The sequence below is a fragment of the Gossypium hirsutum genome, chromosome A01 (assembly GCF_007990345.1).
Source record: "Gossypium hirsutum isolate 1008001.06 chromosome A01, Gossypium_hirsutum_v2.1, whole genome shotgun sequence".
In the NCBI taxonomy this organism is placed as follows: domain Eukaryota; kingdom Viridiplantae; phylum Streptophyta; class Magnoliopsida; order Malvales; family Malvaceae; genus Gossypium; species Gossypium hirsutum.
The window spans coordinates 74,998,387-75,007,200 of record NC_053424.1 but is presented as its reverse complement, the minus strand read 5'-3'; positions in this window follow the sequence as shown (position 1 = coordinate 75,007,200).

The window sequence follows — 8,814 nt, the reverse complement described above, 5'->3', positions numbered from 1 at the left end:
ACTTGAGAAGGTCCATAATGTGTTTCTTATATATATGAAATGATGATACAGATAAGGTCCTTTATCTATAGTATCTTTTTCAGAAGTAGAAACTCAACTTGTTTTGGCATATAGTAAAGAACAGATCAGAATCTTAACTCGTGAGATTGAAAAGTTTAGAAATCTAAGGTTATGTAAGAAATTGATGAGGCTAGTGAAAACAAATCACTAATCTATTCTCTGATAAGATTTTTGGGGACGAAAATCCCTAAAGGAAAGAGAGTTGTAACAGCTCGTTTTTAGAGTTAATCGAAACAGTAGTTTCGGGACCACAATCCGACATTGAAAAATTTATTTTATTATTATTTTAATATTTACAGCATGATATTAGAGTTGTGTGCAATTTTCGTAAAGAAATTTTGTCGTTTGAGTGGTTAATTCGGTAAAAAGGACTAAATCGCGTAAAGCGTAAAAGTTGAATTCTATAAGTTAAAGGTATTAAATGGCTGTGATATTAAATAATGGGACTCCTTAAGTGATAATTATCCCATAAATGTTGATAGTGGAATTCTATGGCTTGGTATAATGGAAAATTTAAATGTTATTAAAGGTTAAAATCGTAAAATGGTTAAAATGACTTAATTAACTAAAATAAAAGCCAAAATCATGTTAATTTCCTTCATCTTCCACCGAATGTAGATAAAAGAAGCATCCATGGAAGTATTTTAGGATTCGGCCCTTGTTGTCTTTAATTGAGGTATGTTTCGAGCTCGGTTTTTGATAATTTTTATGTTTTTGTGATTATTGCTTCGTGTTCTAGCTAGCCCGTACCCTAATTTCTAAATTTTTTAATGAATTTGTGAGTTTCCATTGATGATAGCTTGATATTTTTGAAATTTTATGATGGAAAATGAATAATTGTTGATAGATCAATATGTTTTGTTAAGTGATTTTTGGTAAAAATGTCAAATAAGGATTAAATTGTGAAAAGTGTAAATTGAGGGGTTGAAATGTGAAATAAATTGAAAATATGGTTGATAGTAATAAATGGAAAATTCGGCTAGCTTGGGTTTGTGCTTAATTTCATGAAATTGTGATTTTATGTGATAAGGACTAAATTGTAAAAATGTCGAATAATAGGGATAAAAGTGTAATTTTGACAAAATGTATAAATTGTGTTAAATTGAATGAATTAATGATTAAATAAGTAATTTTTTTATTATAGAAATTGAGAAATATGAGATTTGGATCTAGAACGTGAGAAAACAAAGTATCGGACTAGTCGATCTGTTCCGTCGTTTTCACGATCGAGGTAAGTTCGTATGCATTAAGCATTGTTATATTTATGCTTTTAAGTTTAGATATCGTATAAATTGTATAAACGTGACTGTTGTTATGTTTGATGACATATCGGCTAAATATGGCACTTAGTGTGCGGTTCAGTATAGCTTTGCGTAAATTTGGCACTTAGTGTGCGATTTGAGATAGCTTCGGCTATGTACAACACTTAGTATGCGAGACATCAAATATGGAACTTAGTGTGCGAAATATTGAGAATGGCACTTACTTAGTGTGCGAAATATTGAGAATGGCACTTAGTGTGCTAGATATTGAGAATGACACTTAGTGTACGAAATATCGAATGATTTAACGGGCATAGTCAAGACGAGAATTAAAGTACGGTTGGAATAAGTAATACAGGTACATACAGAACTTATGTAAGAATCGAATGAAAGTAAAATGGTGAGTTCATATTGTATTATGTATATTAAATAAGAAAGAATTGAGTATAGGTATGTTTCATGTTAAAATGTGTTTATTTGATTATAATGAAGTATATATTGAATGTTATGTGAGATATGAATAATAGTTGTTTAAACTAAATATTTGTTTAAACTAAATATACATATGGCAATCGACTAATAAGACCATAACTGGGTTATAGCATTTGAAAGAAAGACCACAATAGGGCCTTAGCAATGTATGTGTAAGACCACAGTGGGACTATGGCATCGAAAAATAGATAAATTTGAATCATAAGCATTTATAAACCAAAGAGGTTTGATAAGAGTATGAGTGATAAATATAGAGGTATCAATACAGGTATGTACGGAAAACTACTAAGTATCGAGTTACATGAAGTTGAGAACTTGCAAATGAGGACATGAATAATTTGATGTTAGCTCATGAATTTATGCTTTAAATGTTAATGATTTATCTATTTCGAATTGCTATATGAATGTTGTGATCATTTTATGCTCACATACGAACTCACTAAGCTGTGAAGCTTACTTTGTGTTATTTTTCTATGTTTTATAGTGTTTTCGACATTTGCTCGGGTTGAAAGTCATAGGAGATCGCATCACACTATCCGACTATGGACTTTCGGTATTTTATTTACACTTTGTGACTTGGTTATATGGCATATATAGGCTTGAGTATTTTTGATAAAGGTTTTGGTGATGTATTTGGTCATTTTATATGGCTTATTAATGACTTATGTTTGATGTGTAATTTTCCTTGTGTAATGCCATAATTTAGTATGGTTGGTGATGGTTCAAGATGATCATTTGATCAATTGGTATATGATGGGTATTTACTTGTGAAAAGCATTATTTTGGACTTAATAAAGGAATGGCTAATAGATGATTTTTGAGTCAAGCTTTGTGTGTGATTAATGGTAATAAAAATACATATGGAAATAGGTTGTATTGATAAGCATGATATGTGTTTTGGTATATGATGGAATAGGTGTAAAATGAGAAATGAATCATGCTAGTTTTGGTATGTGTTTTGTACAGGAAATGGCATGATTTGTGTATGAATTGGTATGTTTTGGTTGCCTATAAGTGAATTGAAATGGTATAAAATGTTGTGTTTTAAGTATGCATAAGGAGGGTGAGAAATGTGGCTTAAACCAAGCTTACTTTCATTCCACACGGCTGAGCACACGGGCATGTGGTTCAACCGTGTGTGATATGATCACGATTTTCGTATGATAGGTTTTAAATATTTATAAAGAATCGTTCTTGAAACTAACTATTATCACGATGTAGGTAAGTGTACCTGTCGAACAGTAGTATAGTTTTAGCAAGACCAGATTTTCGAACCCAAAAGAACTAAGAGTACTAGTAATGACTGTCTTTTTATTATCTAGCCTAAGAATACTAACTAATTATCTGAACTAAGAATTCGCAGGAAGTAGAATTGGGGGATTACTTTTGGAAAATGATTGAATTAAGACAATACCTAAGGAAAAATCCACCTAGACTTTACTTGTTATTCTAGCTCCGAATCGGACGATTTATTCATTTAACTTGTCCCGTAGAGATCCCTAAGTTATATTATTATCCCTATTCAGCATTAATAACATCTAATCCCTAGATTGAATAATTGAGACTTTTCTCTAATTAACACCCTAGGGTTGTATTAACTCGATCTATGGATCCCCTTATTAGGTTTCACCCTAATCCGACAAAATCTTGTCACCCTATGTCTAGGTGTGCAATCAACTCCGCTTAATTATGACAAATGTACTCTTAGACAGGGTCTATTCCTCCTCTGAATAAGAGCTTATCTTGAATCAATATCCTGGGATATCAAAACAAGAATTAAGAACACATAATTAATAATAAGTTAAATATTTATCATACAATTCAGAAAATAATAATAAGATTCGTCTTAGGTTTCATTCCCCTTAGGTATTTAGGGGATTTAGTTCATAACTAAAAAGGAAAACATCTCAGAAGAATAATGAATACAAAACATAAAGAAAACCCAAAACTCCTGAAGGGAAATTGAGGGGAGATCTTCAGTCTTGACGGTGACTCCAGCTTCTAAGATGGACCAATCGGCTTTCCTTAAGCAGTTCCCTGCCTCCTTCTTTCTGTGCCCCTTTTCCTCTTCCTTTAAGGCATATTTATAGGCTTTAGAATGCCTAAAAGCCCTTAAAATTAGCCTTTTCCGAATTGGACTCAACTTGGGCTCGGCAGGGACACGTCCGTGTGAGTTATGTTTCGATTCTGCCAGATTGACACGGCCGTGTAGTATGCCTGTGTGAGGAAGTCCAAGCCGTGTTGATTTCGTACTTTGGCCCATTTTCTCCATTTTGGCTCGTTTCTCGTTCCTTTCACTCTTCTATGCTCACCTAAGTATAAAACATGAAATTAAGGCATTAGGAGCATTGAATTCACCAATTCTAAGGAAAAATCATCCGTAAAATGCGTTAAGCATGGGGTAAAAATATGTATAAATTACGGTTTATCAAATACCCCCACACTTAAGCATTTTCTTGTCCTCAAGCAAAATTCTCAACTCATATTCAAAATAAATTCTTCTCAACCTATAATTTCTATCGATAATATCTCAAAATAATCCATAAGTAATCATACATTGAAAATTCAACTAAAAGAACATCAAAGTTTCAAACATTCCAAGTTGAGTATTTAATCATGCAAAACTTTAGGCATCTCCCCTTATCTAAGTGGTTACCTTGATTTGAAATCTCACGGAGTTTAACATCCTCACTAAAGATTCACTCAAATCACTCAAAGTGTTTAAGGACAATGGAAGTAGCACTCATCAGTCAATATGAAAAGTTATTACCATAGGCTTGCATGAAAATCACATCTCCACCACTATAATTTGAGATGATCCATTAATCAAAAGGTCTTTAGAGGGTTGTAACGTGGCTTTGGTTAGGGGGTGTGGTCACAAGCTAAAAGAAACGGTTAGAATTGAGATTGAATTGAAAAATCATTTAACTAGAAAAAGATTTAATCATCACTTGCTACAACAGAGCTTCTTCTCAGAATATGGAATTTAAATACTTAAGCTCAAAAACAAAAAAATACTACTAATGTGTATACACAGTTTTTATTTACTTATTTTAAGAACAAGTTAAATAACATAGACTAACTATTAAGAACAAGATATAGCTGAGTAACTATTTCAATTCAAATCTCGACAAAAATAGGGATCAAATTAATTTAGGGGATTTCAACAATAATGGGTTAAGGGTTAATATTAAGGGTAATACAAGAAATGGCTTGTTAGCTCAACGGGGTCTACTAAGGGTTAATTGTGGAGGTAGGCTTTCCATGACATGAGTGGGTTAATCCTAAGTGCCTTTCTCATTTTGACATATCAAATCAAATAGTGTGGTCTTGACATGCATAATCAAGTAAGTTCTAGAATAACAGCTCAATATTGACACACTCAAAGTAATAATAAAAGTGAGCATGAAAGAATTAATAGATGCTAAAAAGGCTAAAAAATCTCACAAAATTATGGCTTTTTGATGTTTAAAACTTGTGAATTCCAACTCAAAGTAATACCTAAACTTTGGAGAAACAACCTAAAATTTTAAATTTTTAAAAATCAACTTATTATGCTTGATTCTCTAATGTCTTAAAGTTTAAACAATCAATGCATAAATGCCTATGTTTTAATTCAAGATATATCAATAAAAATCATAAATCAATCAAAATTTATCCTAAATATGATATGAGAGCTTTTCAAGAGAACAAGGCAGTCATTCAAGGATTTTTCTGATAGTAAAATGAATACCTCCACACTTAAGATGTGCATTGTCCTTAATGTACAAAGATAGATATAAGAATATAAAAATAAGATAGGGAGAGGAGTGAAACTTCCTGAGTGATGAATGAATTTCCTTGAACTGGAGTTTTGGAGAATAGTCGGCGTGAGGGTGGAGGAGGATACTCCGGCAGTGGTAGAGGTATATTAGTCCATAAGTCCTGCGCCAAAAGAATATTATATCTGAAGTTGGTTATGATCGTGGTCGAGCAGGACATGGCAGTCGTGGAAAACCTTTTCTAGTGGAGTTTCGAGTTCCTGAGTAATAGTGAGCTGTGTAGCTCTTTATAACTGTGATAGAATCAGGAACTCTTTTAGGAAATATATAAAGAAGGGTAGGTACTCAATAGGAATTAGCCAAAATTAAAAATTGTAAAATAATAATTATAAGTCCTAATAAAAATAAGGTGAAAGAAAAATAATAAGTAGTCTTAAAATAAAATAAAATAATAAATAAATGTTTTTAAACATCTTCATCGCTAAATGGTTCGTGATGTGGGGGTGGCGATGAGATATGAAGGTGCTGATATATCTACTGTAAATTAGAATCAATGTTGTCAAATCGGTTAAAACACTGCTACGCGAATTGAGTGAGGCACTCAGAAATGTCAGCATATGAAGCCGCCGCATGAACTGAACGAGAGGGTGGTGGTGATTGAGATGATGGGTCCTCGTGCTGTGGGGGGACATCATCAGTAATGTCCTCGGGGGCTCCTCCTCGGTAGATTGGGCGAGATGATATTGAGGAGGGTAGGTTCGTCGGCGCTTTTCTATCATCATCATGCTAAGCATACTCGAGATGCCTTGTGGAGACATCTGGCCAATGAGGGTTAATGATGATTCTTGGGCTGCGGTGCTGAGAAGGCCGAAGTGTCGAGCCAACCGAGTAACATAGGGGCCAATGGAGATGACCCTCTTCCTATACCGCTCTGTCTGGTGTTGAATGGCGAGAGCAATAAAATATGCAAGGTCGATGATGTGCCCGTGCGACATACACTATAGAAAGTAGGCGTCATGAGTGTTGCCGACGCCAGTGCTCTCTCGCCTTTCTGTAATCGTGTGAGCAAAAATGGCGTGAAGGTACCTCAGAGATGGAGGGAGAACCGATGCCTTGGAGCAGCTAGGATTATAGGTGGCTGCACTTGGTACTAGTGCGTCCCAACAACGTGAAGGAGAATGATAGATATGGCTGTTGAGAGTATCTAAGTCATTCTCTTCCATGAATTCCTCCGTATATAAGCCTAGTGCCGTACCAAATTCTGGGACGCTGAGCTGGTAGACTAATCTGCCTAGGTGAAATTGCACCGTGCCGGGATCATTGTAGTTTGTCATCACGGTCTGAAGATGAAATGTGGAGCATAATTCCATCATGAGCTCGAGATATGTCAGCTCGATGATCCCAAAGAAAAGCTCCCAAGGGTCGGTGGTTAAGAGGGCCCAAATCGCATCAGCCAACTGAACTTGTTCTACTGCAGCCCAGTCGATGCAGTGGCCTGGAATTAGAGGTCGGGCCCGGAGTATTTGTAAAAGTTCTTCTTGAGGCCCGATGGGGAACCTCAGGAAAGAGTGACGAACTTCTGCGGTAGGACCCGAAGAAGATGACACTCCCTTCATTTTCTTTGAAGTAGGGACCGCGGTTTTTTTCCTTGTGAAGACGACATTGTATATGCTAGAGAAGAGAGGTTGAGTGTCGAAAATGCAGTTGGAAGCGGAGCACAGGCGTTGTGGGGAGGGCGTGTGGACTTGCAACGACTAGGGTTAGGGTTTTTTGGGTGAAGAAGACAATGAATAAGGCAGCCTATCTATAGATTTTGGGGCACACAGCTAGGGAACACGGCCGTGTTCCCCAATTTTTGCCCGTGTGACTCGCGAATTTTGAATTTGGGTGCGTCTGACTTTTAGTCCACGCCCGTGTTCCTTGGGCGTGTGGGTGCACACGGCCGTGTTGCACGACCATGCCTGGCTTTGTTCGCTTCTCCCACGCTGGTGTATCTAGGCCCACGCCCGCGTTCATTTAACAAGTTCGACCACAGGTTCTAAACACGGGCGTGTCGCACGCCCATGTTGTTTTGGCAGGTTCTTCCACGGCCATGTCGCAAGGCCGTGATGATTTATTGTAGCCCGTGTTTCGGGAAATTTTTGCCCTGTTTCCACACGGCTTAAAGCACGCCTGTGTGCTAGGCCGTGTCTGTGTGGGAAATCTGTGTTCAAGAGCCCCGTTAGTAAGTTAGGTGTTAAACACTAAAATTTAAAGAAGTTAATATAGTTAGTGCTCGGGTTGCCTCCCGAGAAGCGTTTATTTATAGTCTAAGCTCGACTTACCTCTCCATTGAATGGTCATGGTGGTTCGAGGAGTTTATACTCCTCATTCCTGCTATCATTCTCATCAAAATAAGGTTTTAGACGGGTGTTGTTTACCTTAAAAGTACCGAACTTAGGATGACTTACCTCGACTGTACCGAATGGGAAAAATGCTAAGTACCGTAAGAGGGCTTTCTTCGTTCGGTGTGGTAGTGATAATGTGAGGATCTGCGACATCTAATAAGACTTTATCTCCAACCTTAAGTTGATGTGGGAAGGTGTTGAGCTCGTTCTGGCGTAGTTTTGGTTTATCATGTGTTCTCGGTTTATGCGTCTGACATTCATCTAGGTCCTCGATTTGTAGCCTTCAATCTTCATTAATAGGTCCTCTACTATTGCTTGAGAATGACTCATGTGCTTCCTTCAGACTCATTTCCTACAAAGTAGGTTGTACCATATTGTCAGTTTTAGTAGAATGGTTTAGAAGATCACCTTCAATTTCCAATGTGGCGTCAGAATTGCGAGCTTGAAGGATGATTGTTTCGTCTTCCACACGGATTGTTAGCTCACCTGTGCCAACATCAATAATTGTTTTAGCAGTTGCTAAAAAGGGCCGTCCTAAAATCAGAGGAGTGTTGCTATCCTCCTCTATGTCTAGAACAATGAAGTCAATGGGAAATATAAATTTATCGATTTTAACTACCACATCTTCAATAATACCCCTAGAAAATCTTATAGTTTTATCTGCTAATTGAATGCTCATCCTAGTCTGTTTGGGTTTCTCAAGACCTAGTTGTTTGAACATTTTGTAGGGCATGACGTTAATACTAGCCCCTAAATCAGCTAATGCATTATTAACACCTAAACTCCCAATTAAATAAGGAATCGTAAAACTCCCTAGATCTTTTAGTTTGTAAGGTAGTTTATTCTGTAGAA